Consider the following 15000-nt stretch of genomic DNA (forward strand, 5'->3'; position numbering starts at 1 on the left):
CCATCGCGCCCCATCCACAAGCGTCGTTGGTCGGCGTTTGGGGGGCCAAGACGGTGGCACGCGGAGCCCGGTTCGGCGCCCTGCCGTCCTGGCAGGTGCTGGGTAGACCTGTTGCCCTCGGCCGGCCTTTGTACCTGACGGCCGAATGCTGGGTAGACCTGTTGCCCTCGGCCTGCCGTTTTACCGGCCGGCCTAATGCTGAGTAGACCTGTTGCCCTCTGCCGGCCGTGTTACCGGCCGGCCTAATGCTGGGTAGACCTGTTGCCCTCGGCCGGCCTTTGGACGTGGCGGCCTAATGCTGGGTAGACCTGTTGCCCTCGGCCGGCCTTTGTACCTGACGGCCGAATGCTGGGTAGACCTGTTGCCCTCTGCCGGCCGGCCTAATGCTGGGTAGACCTGTTGCCCTCGGCCGGCCTTTGGACGTGGCGGCCGAATGCTGGGTAGACCTGTTGCCCTCGGCCGGCCTTTGTACGTGGCGGCCGAATGCTGGGTAGACCTGTTGCCCTCGGCCGGCCTTTGGACGTGGCGGCCTAATGCTGGTTAGACCTGTTGCCCTCGGCCGGCCTTTGTACCTGACGGCCGAATGCTGGGTAGACCTGTTGCCCTCGGCCTGCCGTTTTACCGGCCGGCCTAATGCTGAGTAGACCTGTTGCCCTCTGCCGGCCGTGTTACCGGCCGGCCTAATGCTGGGTAGACCTGTTGCCCTCGGCCGGCCTTTGGACGTGGCGGCCGAATGCTGGGTAGACCTGTTGCCCTCGGCCGGCCTTTGTACCTGACGGCCGAATGCTGGGTAGACCTGTTGCCCTCTGCCGGCCGGCCTAATGCTGGGTAGACCTGTTGCCCTCGGCCGGCCTTTGGACGTGGCGGCCTAATGCTGGGTAGACCTGTTGCCCTCGGCCGGCCTTTGGACGTGGCGGCCGAATGCTGGGTAGACCTGTTGCCCTCGGCCGGCCTTTGGACGTGGCGGCCTAATGCTGGGTAGACCTGTTGCCCTCGGCCGGCCTTTGGACGTGGCGGCCGAATGCTGGGTAGACCTGTTGCCCTCGGCCGGCCTTTGGACGTGGCGGCCTAATGCTGGGTAGACCTGTTGCCCTCGGCCGGCCTTTGGACGTGGCGGCCTAATGCTGGGTAGACCTGTTGCCCTCGGCCGGCCGTGTTACCGGCCGGCCTAATGCTGGGTAGACCTGTTGCCCTCGGCCGGCCTTTGGACGTGGTGGCCGAATGCTGGGTAGACCTGTTGCCCTCGGCCGGCCTTTGGACGTGGCGGCCTAATGCTGGGTAGACCTGTTGCCCTCGGCCGGCCTTTGGACGTGGCGGCCGAATGCTGGGTAGACCTGTTGCCCTCGGCCGGCAGTGTTACCGGCCGGCCTAATGCTGGGTAGACCTGTTGCCCTCGGCCCGCCGTGTTACCGGCCAGCCGAATGCTGGGTAGACCTGTTGCCCTCGGCCGGCCTTTGTACGTGGTGGCCGAATGCTGGGTAGACCTGTTGCCCTCGGCCGGCCTTTGGACGTGGCGGCCTAATGCTGGGTAGACCTGTTGCCCTCGGCCGGCCTTTGGACGTGGCGGCCTAATGCTGGGTAGACCTGTTGCCCTCGGCCGGCCTTTGTACCTGACGGCCGAATGCTGGGTAGACCTGTTGCCCTCGGCCGGCCTTTGTACCTGACGGCCGAATGCTGGGTAGACCTGTTGCCCTCTGCCGGCCGTCTTTCCGGCTGGCCTAATGCTGGGTAGACCTGTTGCCCTCGGCCGGCCCTGGTACCGGCCGGCATAATGCTGGGTAGACCTGTTGCCCTCGGCCGGTCTTTGTCTCTGGCCACCCGCGGCGTGGTAGTCCTGTTACCGTCGGCCGGCCTTGCAGCCCGGCCGCCGCGCGATGGCGCCCCGTCTCTTCCATCGGACGCGCGGCCCCCTTGTCGTCTCTGCAGCGGCGAGCACGCCTTCGGCGGTCGGCCTGCACGTCCGGCATGACCGCGGGCACTGGCAGCCCAGCAGGCAGCCCTGCTCTCGCGTCTTCTTCCCCCCGGCGAAAGGCGGGGCGTGAAGGCGGGCGACTTTCGGTCCCAGCCGTGCCCAGGTGTCCCTGCCGGCTCCGTGCGCCAGCATCCACTGGCGAGCTCCGCCGGCCTCTTCCCCAGCCGCGGCCCCTGTCCGCTCCGCCGTCATGGTGCCGGCACCCCACTTCCCCAAGCGCTCCCCGACAGGAGCAGGCAGCGTTGTCGCGCCCCCTCCCCGTGCTCGAATGGACCGCGGCCCTGCTCCGGGCTTCATTTCTGCAGCGCGCTCGCTCGCTCGCTCGCTCGCGCGCTCCCTCCCTCCCCCCCCCCTCCCCCCTCCCCCCGGCCGCCCACCCGCCGCGCTGCCGCCCTGCCGCAGGCTTGAGCGGCGCCGGGGCGGAGGAGGAAGGAACGCCACCAAAGCAAAAGGCTCCGAGAAAGCTGAACAGAGAGCTTCTTTGACCAGGGACAGACGGCGCCAATCATCCCGCCGCCATCCCTGCTTGTGCACCAGGCTCTCCGCCTGCCGACCTCGGCATCAGCCTCCCGCCGCCGCCGTGTAAACTGCCCGGTGGGACCGTGGGCGGGGGCAGGAAGAGGCTGAAAGTGCTGCCAGGGAGGCTGATGGCGGAGGGCGGGGTCGCCCCCAACCGACAATGGGCAGGGCCCGAGGCAGTCTGAAAGCGCTGCCAGGGAGGCTGATGGCGGAGGGCGGGGTCGCCCCCAACCGACAATGGGCAGGGCCCGAGGCAGTCTGAAAGCGCTGCCAGGGAGGCTGAGGGCGGGGGGCGGGGCGCCCCCAACCGACAATGGGCAGGGCCCGAGGCAGTCTGAAAGCGCTGCCAGGGAGGCTGAGGGCGGGGGGCGGGGCGCCCCCAGCCGACAATGGGCAGGGGCCCGAGAGAGTCTGAAAGCGCTGCCAGGGAGGCTGACGGCGGGGGGCAGGGCGCCCCCAGCCGACAATGGGCAGGGGCGGGGAAAGTCTGAAAGCGCTGCATGGGAGGTTGATGGCGGAGGGCGGGCTCGCCCCCAGCGTTAATGGGTGGCTGCGGAAGACGGGGCAGGGACAGGGAGAGGGCAGGCGGCTTCGTGCCGGCCCCGGGCGCCTCGACAGCGAGCCCTCACGGCCCCCCAAACCCGCGCCGAGGCCCCAAGAGCTCTGCAGACCTTCCGCGGAAGAACCGGCCCGAAAGCGGCCACCCGCTTGCCGACGGCGGCGCCGGTCGCCTCGATGCAGCCGCCTCCGTGGGGCGGGAAGGGGCAGGGCGAGTTGTGCCAGGGCGCGGCGGCTTTGGGCCGAGTTTCGCTGCACGTACGTGCTTCCCCTGGCTGTGCTGCGGCCCGTGAGGTTCTGTTTTGTGGTGGGGGGGGGCTCTGTAGGTAGGGTCTCTGGGGGACGGGGGAGGAGGCGTGGGGTAGGGAGGACGCCGTTTGGGGGGGTCAGTGTGTCAGCAGGGCGAGAACCGGGCACAGGCCCTCCGTCAGCTCGGCTGTGGGCCCAAAGGGATCACAAATAAGATTTGGCAAGAGTTTTGTTTTCCGGAAAAGATTTTCTTTCCGAGTAAATAGAAGAGGCAATCATTCAAAAAAGGCAAAGAGGAAATGAAACAAATCAAATCAAATCAAAACAAAACAAAACAAAACAAAACAAAACGAAATAAAATAAAATAATAAAATGAAATGAAAAGAAATGAAATGAAATGATGAAATAAAATGTTGTCGAAAATATGTCTTGGTCTTGAAATCGATTCTGCCGGGCGGGGCAAGGCTGCTGGAGCACTTGGGCTCCGGAGCGTTAAGAGGCTGTGGGGTTTCCCCGGCTCCGAGATGGTACAAGGATGCCTCGTCTACCCGGATCCGCGAAACGTGGCCCGTCCCGCGGCGGCCAGGTCGACGCGGCTCCGGGGCCGGTGGCGTGGGACCGCCGTCGCCGGCGAAGGCGCAGCGGCGGCGGCCGTGGCCGCGACGACCAGGTCTACACGACTCCGGGAAACTTGGCCGGTCCCGCGGCGGCCAGGTCTACTGGGCTCCGGGATGGGCGGCCGCCGTGGCCGCGGCGACCAGGTCTACCCGCCTCCGGGACCGGCGGCGTGGGTCCGCCGTCGAGGGCGAGGGCGCTGCGACGGCCGCGGCGACCGGGTCTACCTAGCTCCGGTGCGACCCGGGCTGCGTGCAGCATGGCGAAGGTAGACCTGTGGTCCGCATCACGGCGTGGGCAGACCTGGTGTCCGCAGCATGGAGCGGGTAGACATGTTGTCCGCCGCATGGAGTGGGTAGACCTGTTGTCCGCGTAATGGAGTAGTTAGACCTGGTGTCCGCAGCTTGGAGTGGGTAGACCTGTTGTCCGCAGCAAGCCGTGGGTAGACCTGGTGTCCGCAGCATGACCTGGGTAGACCTGGTGTCCGCAGCTTGGTAGACCTGTTGCCCGTTTCATGGCTGGGTAGACCTGGTGTCCGCAGCAAGCCGTGGGTAGACCTGGTGTCCGCAGCTTGGTAGACCTGTTGCCCGTTTCATGGCTGGGTAGACCTGTTGTCCGCAGCATTGAGTTGGTAGACCTGGTGTCCGCAGCATGCCCTGGGTAGACCTGGTGTCCGCAGCTTGGTAGACCTGTTGCCCGTTTCATGGCTGGGTAGACCTGTTGTCCGCAGCATTGAGTGGGTAGACCTGGTGTCCGCAGCATGCCCTGGGTAGACCTGGTGTCCGCAGCTTGGTAGACCTGTTGCCCGTTTCATGGCTGGGTAGACCTGGTGTCCGCAGCAAGCCGTGAGTAGACCTGTTGCCCGTTTCATGGCTGGGTAGACCTGGTGTCCGCAGCATGCCCTGGGTAGACCTGGTGTCCGCAGCTTGGTAGACCTGTTGCCCGTTTCATGGCTGGGTAGACCTGGTGTCCGCAGCAAGCCGTGGGTAGACCTGGTGTCCGCAGCTTGGTAGACCTGTTGCCCGTTTCATGGCTGGGTAGACCTGGTGTCCGCAGCAAGCCGTGAGTAGACCTGTTGCCCGTTTCATGGCTGGGTAGACCTGGTGTCCGCAGCATGCCCTGGGTAGACCTGGTGTCCGCAGCTTGGTAGACCTGTTGCCCGTTTCATGGCTGGGTAGACCTGTTGTCCGCAGCAAGCCGTGAGTAGACCTGTTGCCCGTTTCATGGCTGGGTAGACCTGTTGTCCGCAGCATGCCCTGGGTAGACCTGGTGTCCGCAGCTTGGTAGACCTGTTGCCCGTTTCATGGCTGGGTAGACCTGTTGTCCGCAGCATTGAGTGGGTAGACCTGTTGCCCGTTTCATGGCTGGGTAGACCTGGTGTCCGCAGCTTGGTAGACCTGTTGCCCGTTTCATGGCTGGGTAGACCTGGTGTCCGCAGCATTGAGTTGGTAGACCTGGTGTCCGCTACATACCCTGGGTAGACCTGGTGTCCGCAGCTTGGTAGACCTGTTGCCCGTTTCATGGCTGGGTAGACCTGGTGTCCGCAGCATTGAGTTGGTAGACCTGGTGTCCGCAGCATGCCCTGGGTAGACCTGTTGTCCGCAGCTTGGTAGACCTGTTGCCCGATTCATGGCTGGGTAGACCTGGTGTCCGCAGCAAGCCGTGAGTAGACCTGTTGCCCGTTTCATGGCTGGGTAGACCTGGTGTCCGCAGCATGCCCTGGGTAGACCTGTTGTCCGCAGCTTGGTAGACCTGTTGCCCGTTTCATGGCTGGGTAGACCTGTTGTCCGCAGCAAGCCGTGAGTAGACCTGTTGCCCGTTTCATGGCTGGGTAGACCTGGTGTCCGCAGCATGCCCTGGGTAGACCTGGTGTCCGCAGCTTGGTAGACCTCTTGCCCGTTTCATGGCTGGGTAGACCTGTTGTCCGCAGCAAGCCGTGGGTAGACCTGGTGTCCGCAGCATGCCCTGGGTAGACCTGGTGTCCGCAGCTTGGTAGACCTGTTGCCCGTTTCATGGCTGGGTAGACCTGGTGTCCGCAGCAAGCCGTGAGTAGACCTGTTGCCCGTTTCATGGCTGGGTAGACCTGGTGTCCGCAGCATGCCCTGGGTAGACCTGGTGTCCGCAGCTTGGTAGACCTGTTGCCCGTTTCATGGCTGGGTAGACCTGGTGTCCGCAGCAAGCCGTGAGTAGACCTGTTGCCCGTTTCATGGCTGGGTAGACCTGGTGTCCGCAGCATGCCCTGGGTAGACCTGGTGTCCGCAGCTTGGTAGACCTGTTGCCCGTTTCATGGCTGGGTAGACCTGGTGTCCGCAGCAAGCCGTGGGTAGACCTGGTGTCCGCAGCTTGGTAGACCTGTTGCCCGATTCATGCCTGGGTAGACCTGTTGTCCGCAGCAAGCCGTGGGTAGACCTGGTGTCCGCAGCTTGGTAGACCTGTTGCCCGATTCATGCCTGGGTAGACCTGTTGCCCGCAGCATTGAGTTGGTAGACCTGTTGCCCGTTTCATGGCTGGGTAGACCTGGTGTCCGCAGCATTGAGTTGGTAGACCTGGTGTCCGCAGCATGCCCTGGGTAGACCTGGTGTCCGCAGCTTGGTAGACCTGTTGCCCGTTTCATGGCTGGGTAGACCTGTTGTCCGCAGCATTGAGTTGGTAGACCTGGTGTCCGCAGCATGCCCTGGGTAGACCTGGTGTCCGCAGCTTGGTAGACCTGTTGCCCGTTTCATGGCTGGGTAGACCTGGTGTCCGCAGCTTGGTAGACCTGTTGCCTGTTTCATGGCTGGGTAGACCTGGTGTCCGCAGCAAGCCGTGAGTAGACCTGTTGCCCGTTTCATGGCTGGGTAGACCTGGTGTCCGCAGCATGCCCTGGGTAGACCTGGTGTCCGCAGCTTGGTAGACCTGTTGCCCGTTTCATGGCTGGGTAGACCTGTTGTCCGCTGCAAGCCGTGAGTAGACCTGTTGCCCGTTTCATGGCTGGGTAGACCTCGTGTCCGCAGCATTGAGTGGGTAGACCTGGTGTCCGCAGCTTGGTAGACCTGTTGCCCGTTTCATGGCTGGGTAGACCTGTTGTCCGCAGCATTGAGTGGGTAGACCTGTTGCCCGTTTCATGGCTGGGTAGACCTGTTGTCCGCAGCAAGCCGTGGGTAGACCTGGTGTCCGGAGCTTGGTAGACCTGTTGCCCGATTCATGCCTGGGTAGACCTGTTGTCCGCAGCAAGCCGTGGGTAGACCTGGTGTCCGCAGCATGCCCTGGGTAGACCTGTTGTCCGCAGCTTGGTAGACCTGTTGCCCGTTTCATGGCTGGGTAGACCTGTTGTCCGCAGCAAGCCGTGAGTAGACCTGTTGCCCGTTTCATGGCTGGGTAGACCTGGTGTCCGCAGCATGCCCTGGGTAGACCTGGTGTCCGCAGCTTGGTAGACCTGTTGCCCGTTTCATGGCTGGGTAGACCTGTTGTCCGCAGCAAGCCGTGGGTAGACCTGGTGTCCGCAGCATGCCCTGGGTAGACCTGGTGTCCGCAGCCTGGTAGACCTGTTGCCCGTTTCATGGCTGGGTAGACCTGGTGTCCGCAGCAAGCCGTGGGTAGACCTGGTGTCCGCAGCATGCCCTGGGTAGACCTGGTGTCCGCAGCTTGGTAGACCTGTTGCCCGTTTCATGGCTGGGTAGACCTGGTGTCCGCAGCAAGCCGTGAGTAGACCTGTTGCCCGTTTCATGGCTGGGTAGACCTGTTGTCCGCAGCATGCCCTGGGTAGACCTGTTGTCCGCAGCTTGGTAGACCTGTTGCCCGTTTCATGGCTGGGTAGGCCTGGTGTCCGCAGCATGCCCTGGGTAGACCTGGTGTCCGCAGCTTGGTAGACCTGTTGCCCGTTTCATGGCTGGGTAGACCTGGTGTCCGCAGCAAGCCGTGGGTAGACCTGGTGTCCGCAGCTTGGTAGACCTGTTGCCCGATTCATGCCTGGGTAGACCTGTTGTCCGCAGCAAGCCGTGGGTAGACCTGGTGTCCGCAGCTTGGTAGACCTGTTGCCCGTTTCATGGCTGGGTAGACCTGTTGTCCGCAGCATTGAGTTGGTAGACCTGTTGCCCGTTTCATGGCTGGGTAGACCTGGTGTCCGCAGCATTGAGTGAGTAGACCTGTTGCCCGTTTCATGGCTGGGTAGACCTGGTGTCCGCAGCTTGGTAGACCTGTTGCCCGTTTCATGGCTGGGTAGACCTGGTGTCCGCAGCATGCCCTGGGTAGACCTGGTGTCCGCAGCTTGGTAGACCTGTTGCCCGTTTCATGGCTGGGTAGACCTGGTGTCCGCAGCAAGCCGTGGGTAGACCTGGTGTCCGCAGCTTGGTAGACCTGTTGCCCGTTTCATGGCTGGGTAGACCTGTTGTCCGCAGCATTGAGTTGGTAGACCTGTTGTCCGCAGCAAGCCGTGGGTAGACCTGGTGTCCGCAGCATGCCCTGGGTAGACCTGGTGTCCGCAGCTTGGTAGACCTGTTGCCCGTTTCATGCCTGGGTAGACCTGTTGTCCGCAGCAAGCCGTGGGTAGACCTGGTGTCCGCAGCATGCCCTGGGTAGACCTGGTGTCCGCAGCTTGGTAGACCTGTTGCCCGTTTCATGGCTGGGTAGACCTGTTGTCCGCAGCAAGCCGTGAGTAGACCTGTTGCCCGTTTCATGGCTGGGTAGACCTGGTGTCCGCAGCATGCCCTGGGTAGACCTGGTGTCCGCAGCTTGGTAGACCTGTTGCCCGTTTCATGGCTGGGTAGACCTGTTGTCCGCAGCAAGCCGTGGGTAGACATGGTGTCCGGAGCTTGGTAGACCTGTTGCCCGATTCATGCCTGGGTAGACCTGTTGTCCGCAGCATTGAGTGGGTAGACCTGGTGTCCGCAGCATGCCCTGGGTAGACCTGTTGTCCGCAGCTTGGTAGACCTGTTGCCCGTTTCATGGCTGGGTAGACCTGTTGTCCGCAGCAAGCCGTGAGTAGACCTGTTGCCCGTTTCATGGCTGGGTAGACCTGTTGTCCGCAGCATGCCCTGGGTAGACCTGGTGTCCGCAGCTTGGTAGACCTGTTGCCCGTTTCATGGCTGGGTAGACCTGGTGTCCGCAGCAAGCCGTGGGTAGACCTGGTGTCCGCAGCATGCCCTGGGTAGACCTGGTGTCCGCAGCTTGGTAGACCTGTTGCCCGTTTCATGGCTGGGTAGACCTGTTGTCTGCAGCAAGCCGTGGGTAGACCTGGTGTCCGGAGCTTGGTAGACCTGTTGCCCGATTCATGCCTGGGTAGACCTGTTGTCCGCAGCATTGAGTGGGTAGACCTGGTGTCCGCAGCATGCCCTGGGTAGACCTGGTGTCCGCAGCTTGGTAGACCTGTTGCCCGTTTCATGGCTGGGTAGACCTGGTGTCCGCAGCAAGCCGTGAGTAGACCTGTTGCCCGTTTCATGGCTGGGTAGACCTGGTGTCCGCAGCATGCCCTGGGTAGACCTGGTGTCCGCAGCTTGGTAGACCTGTTGCCCGTTTCATGGCTGGGTAGACCTGTTGTCCGCAGCAAGCCGTGGGTAGACCTGGTGTCCGGAGCTTGGTAGACCTGTTGCCCGATTCATGCCTGGGTAGACCTGTTGTCCGCAGCATTGAGTGGGTAGACCTGGTGTCCGCAGCATGCCCTGGGTAGACCTGTTGTCCGCAGCTTGGTAGACCTGTTGCCCGTTTCATGGCTGGGTAGACCTGTTGTCCGCAGCAAGCCGTGAGTAGACCTGTTGCCCGTTTCATGGCTGGGTAGACCTGGTGTCCGCAGCATGCCCTGGGTAGACCTGGTGTCCGCAGCTTGGTAGACCTGTTGCCCGTTTCATGGCTGGGTAGACCTGGTGTCCGCAGCAAGCCGTGGGTAGACCTGGTGTCCGCAGCATGCCCTGGGTAGACCTGGTGTCCGCAGCTTGGTAGACCTGTTGCCCGTTTCATGGCTGGGTAGACCTGGTGTCCGCAGCAAGCCGTGGGTAGACCTGGTGTCCGCAGCATGCCCTGGGTAGACCTGGTGTCCGCAGCTTGGTAGACCTGTTGCCCGTTTCATGGCTGGGTAGACCTGGTGTCCGCAGCAAGCCGTGGGTAGACCTGGTGTCCGCAGCTTGGTAGACCTGTTGCCCGATTCATGCCTGGGTAGACCTGTTGTCCGCAGCATTGAGTGGGTAGACCTGGTGTCCGCAGCATGCCCTGGGTAGACCTGGTGTCCGCAGCTTGGTAGACCTGTTGCCCGTTTCATGGCTGGGTAGACCTGGTGTCCGCAGCAAGCCGTGGGTAGACCTGGTGTCCGGAGCTTGGTAGACCTGTTGCCCGATTCATGCCTGGGTAGACCTGTTGTCCGCAGCATTGAGTGGGTAGACCTGGTGTCCGCAGCATGCCCTGGGTAGACCTGTTGTCCGCAGCTTGGTAGACCTGTTGCCCGTTTCATGGCTGGGTAGACCTGTTGTCCGCAGCAAGCCGTGAGTAGACCTGTTGCCCGTTTCATGGCTGGGTAGACCTGGTGTCCGCAGCATGCCCTGGGTAGACCTGGTGTCCGCAGCTTGGTAGACCTGTTGCCCGTTTCATGGCTGGGTAGACCTGTTGTCCGCAGCAAGCCGTGGGTAGACCTGGTGTCCGCAGCATGCCCTGGGTAGACCTGGTGTCCGCAGCTTGGTAGACCTGTTGCCCGTTTCATGGCTGGGTAGACCTGGTGTCCGCAGCAAGCCGTGGGTAGACCTGGTGTCCGCAGCATGCCCTGGGTAGACCTGGTGTCCGCAGCTTGGTAGACCTGTTGCCCGTTTCATGGCTGGGTAGACCTGTTGTCCGCAGCAAGCCGTGGGTAGACCTGGTGTCCGCAGCATGCCCTGGGTAGACCTGGTGTCCGCAGCTTGGTAGACCTGTTGCCCGTTTCATGCCCTGGGTAGACCTGTTGTCCGCAGCTGGGTAGACCTGTTGTCCGCAGCAAGCCGTGGGTAGACCTGGTGTCCGCAGCATGCCCTGGGTAGACCTGGTGTCCGCAGCTTGGTAGACCTGTTGCCCGTTTCATGGCTGGGTAGACCTGGTGTCCGCAGCAAGCCGTGGGTAGACCTGGTGTCCGCAGCATGCCCTGGGTAGACCTGGTGTCCGCAGCTTGGTAGACCTGTTGCCCGTTTCATGGCTGGGTAGACCTGGTGTCCGCAGCAAGCCGTGGGTAGACCTGGTGTCCGCAGCATGCCCTGGGTAGACCTGGTGTCCGCAGCTTGGTAGACCTGTTGCCCGTTTCATGGCTGGGTAGACCTGGTGTCCGCAGCAAGCCGTGGGTAGACCTGGTGTCCGGAGCTTGGTAGACCTGTTGCCCGATTCATGCCTGGGTAGACCTGTTGTCCGCAGCATTGAGTGGGTAGACCTGGTGTCCGCAGCATGCCCTGGGTAGACCTGTTGTCCGCAGCTTGGTAGACCTGTTGCCCGTTTCATGGCTGGGTAGACCTGTTGTCCGCAGCAAGCCGTGGGTAGACCTGGTGTCCGGAGCTTGGTAGACCTGTTGCCCGATTCATGCCTGGGTAGACCTGTTGTCCGCAGCATTGAGTGGGTAGACCTGGTGTCCGCAGCATGCCCTGGGTAGACCTGTTGTCCGCAGCTTGGTAGACCTGTTGCCCGTTTCATGGCTGGGTAGACCTGTTGTCCGCAGCAAGCCGTGAGTAGACCTGTTGCCCGTTTCATGGCTGGGTAGACCTGGTGTCCGCAGCATGCCCTGGGTAGACCTGGTGTCCGCAGCTTGGTAGACCTGTTGCCCGTTTCATGGCTGGGTAGACCTGTTGTCCGCAGCAAGCCGTGGGTAGACCTGGTGTCCGCAGCATGCCCTGGGTAGACCTGGTGTCCGCAGCTTGGTAGACCTGTTGCCCGTTTCATGGCTGGGTAGACCTGGTGTCCGCAGCAAGCCGTGGGTAGACCTGGTGTCCGCAGCATGCCCTGGGTAGACCTGGTGTCCGCAGCTTGGTAGACCTGTTGCCCGTTTCATGGCTGGGTAGACCTGTTGTCCGCAGCAAGCCGTGGGTAGACCTGGTGTCCGCAGCATGCCCTGGGTAGACCTGGTGTCCGCAGCTTGGTAGACCTGTTGCCCGTTTCATGCCCTGGGTAGACCTGTTGTCCGCAGCTGGGTAGACCTGTTGTCCGCAGCAAGCCGTGGGTAGACCTGGTGTCCGCAGCATGCCCTGGGTAGACCTGGTGTCCGCAGCTTGGTAGACCTGTTGCCCGTTTCATGGCTGGGTAGACCTGTTGTCCGCAGCAAGCCGTCGGTAGACCTGTTGCCCGTTTCATGGCTGGTAGACCTGTTGTCCGCCGCCGGCCTGGAAGTACTCCAAGGGGTCGCTGTTTCTCGCTGCCTCCGGCTATGTCATCGTAGAAGGCGGCGTGCGCCACTGCGCCCCCTCGGTCACGTACATCGGTTCTCTTTCCGGCCTCCGCCGCTTCGGGCCCATCTGTCCGTATTATGGGAACGAGGTGACGGGCCGTATCCCCACAGGCTGTTGCTGTGCCTGTGTCCGTGGCGGAGAAGGGCGGACGCGCGTGCGGTCGCCAGGGCCAGAAGAACACCGCCGATGTCGGGGCGAGTCGCGTGGCTTCGTCCGGCTTCCCGTCTTACCCAGTTCGACTGGGACAGGTTAGCCCAGAGAGAGAGACCGATGCGATCCGAGAGCCGCTCCCCGGCCCAGGCGAGGCTGCGTGCTCAGTCGGGGGAGAAGCGAGAAAGCCCCCAGAGAGACCGATGCGATCCGAGAGCCGCTCCCCGGCCCAGGCCGAGGCTGCGTGTTCAGTCCGGGGGAGAAGCGAGAAAGCCCCCAGAGAGAGCGATGCGATCCGAGAGCCACCGCGCTCCCCCGGCCCAGGCGAGGCTGCGTTGTTCCAGGCGGGGGAGAAGCGAGAAAAAGGCCCAGAGAGAGGGCGAGAAAGCCGCGAGTGTGTCCCGCTCCGGCCCGGCTGCTGCCGGTTTCGTGACAACGGGGAGCCGGGCGCCTGCTCGCTCCCCCGGGGATGGTGGCGGGCGAGGCGGCGGCGCCTCGCCCCTTTTCTGCCCGGCCTTAAGCCGGGGCCCCGCCCGCTCGCCGGGTGCGGCATTTCTTCGGCTGTCGGTCCCGGTGCACGCTGGTGGCCGGCAGCCGGGGCTGGATTTCTGTGGGGCCGGCCCGGGGTTGTGTTGAGCCTGCCCGGGCTTTCCCTGGCCCCCCTCCCCGAGAGCCCCCCGGGCGTGGCTCGCTTGGCCGAGGTTGGCTGCGCCTCGTTTCCCGCTCCCGACCTGTGTTGCCAGAGTTGTGTCCGTATCGAAAGGGCAGCGGGGGACATGCAGTGGGGCGTGTGGCCTCGCCTCTCGGCTTCGCTTGCTTGCCTGCGAAGGGGGGCTCGGTGACGGGAGTGTCCGGCCCTGCCGTGTGTTGTTGAAGTCGTCCCCCTTCCTCGGCCCTAAGCCGGGGACCCGCGTGTAGCGGGCAGAATTTTTCCGGGGCGGCGGTCGGCCGCGGTGGCCGGCCGTGTCCCCCCCCCCAGGACGGACCCCGCAACCCAACAGAGAGCGAGCGAGCGAGTGAGCCCCCGAGAGTGTGTCGTGGGCGGGGCGGCGGCGCCTCGCCCTTTCTCGGTATCGGCCGGGCGCGATCGAGGCACCGTGCCGGGGCGGCCCGTGGTGTCTGGCCTGCCCCGGCTGCCGTGGTTGCCGTTGCCGGCGGGGGCTGGGTTTTGCGAGCGGCTCCGTTCTTTTTTATTAAAGCGTGCCGGTGTGCGGGGCAGTGTGGGGGTGCCCGCCCGGCCTCCGTTCTTTTTCTCTCGCGGCCCTAAGCCGCGGCACCGAGAAGCGCGCGCTGACGAAGGGTCACGGGCCGCCACCGAAGCGAAAGCGAAAGGCGAGAGAGAAGGGCTGGCTGTGTTGGCGAGTGAGAAAAGAGACCGTATGTCCGGTGGTTGGAGGGGTTTTACGGGAGGAGTTGAGAGGCGCGTTCTCGCCCCCACCCCTGGCTCGTGACCCCCGTGGCTAGCACGGGTCGTGCGACGCATGGCGTGCTTTTTTTTTTAGTTTTTTTTTTGGTGCGGTGGCTTGCCCTTCCCCCCGGCTTTTTTTCCGGGTGGGAAGCCGATCGCTGCGAGGCGGGCGAAAGCCGGTGGCCCGCGGCGTGGTCGGTGGCAGCTGCTCCGTTTTCCGTTGTCTTGCGGCCCGCGGGCGGGTGGCGGCACCCCCCGCTCTCTTCCTCTGCTGCGTGATCGATCCCGAAGGTTGCAAGCGGCCCGCCGGCGTCGGGGGCCTAGGGAGCGTCGGGGAGGCTCGGCGGCGCCAAGGGAGGGCCTCTCGGGGACGTGTCCCGCTCGCACGCATGTTGGAGCCCTGCTCCGTTGCCGTTGTCCCAGGAACCCGCGGCCGCGGGGGCTCCCCGTTGCCCCGCGGCTGCTTTTCTTTCTGTCCCCGTCCGATCGATGAGGCTTTTCGGGTCGCGTCGGAAAGGGCCCCCGGCGGGCCGGCTCCTCCGGGCGAAGTCTCGGTGGTGTCCGGTCCCTCGAGCAGGGCGGTCTCCTGTCCAATTCGCTTCCCGTCGCAGGCGAGGTGTCGCTCCTTCCGCTTGCCGGGGAAGGAACATCTTTACCGTCCCAGGCTGTGTGATGGCCGCGTGGCCCCGTGAGCACTCAAGGTGTCCTTAAAACCACGCGAGGTGCCGGCGCTGGCCCTGGTCCGAGTTTAGCGTCCCGTGGGTGCCGGCCGCGAGCAGCACCGGGCGGCGGTGCGGCTCGAGCTTGAGCCGAGAGAAAACGAAACCAAACCCCCCCCCCCTCGAGAGCGAGAGAGAGTGAGAGGGCTGACGAGAACCGATGGCGGGGCCGGGGGAGCACGGACGGGGGAAAAGAGCCCGTTCCGCGCGCGCACCGCGCACGGCGCTCCTTTGTCGTGCCGCCGCCTGCTGCAGAGCGAGCCGCCCCGGCCTCGGGGCCTCGGTGTTGTCCGGGCCGCGCCCGCCTTGTCGGGTCGCTGTCTCCTCTAGCACGTCCGGTGCTTTTTCGGGCCGGCCTCGGGGGCGGGTCAGCCCCAGCCGAGCCCCGTCCCCGCGCCCCCAGCGCGCGCGGGACTCTCCGAACGCGAAGGCCGAGCCGTGTTGTGTGTC

This window comes from Sturnus vulgaris, unplaced genomic scaffold (assembly GCF_052056855.1).
Source record: "Sturnus vulgaris isolate bStuVul1 unplaced genomic scaffold, bStuVul1.hap1 Scaffold_156, whole genome shotgun sequence".
Lineage (NCBI taxonomy): Eukaryota > Metazoa > Chordata > Aves > Passeriformes > Sturnidae > Sturnus > Sturnus vulgaris.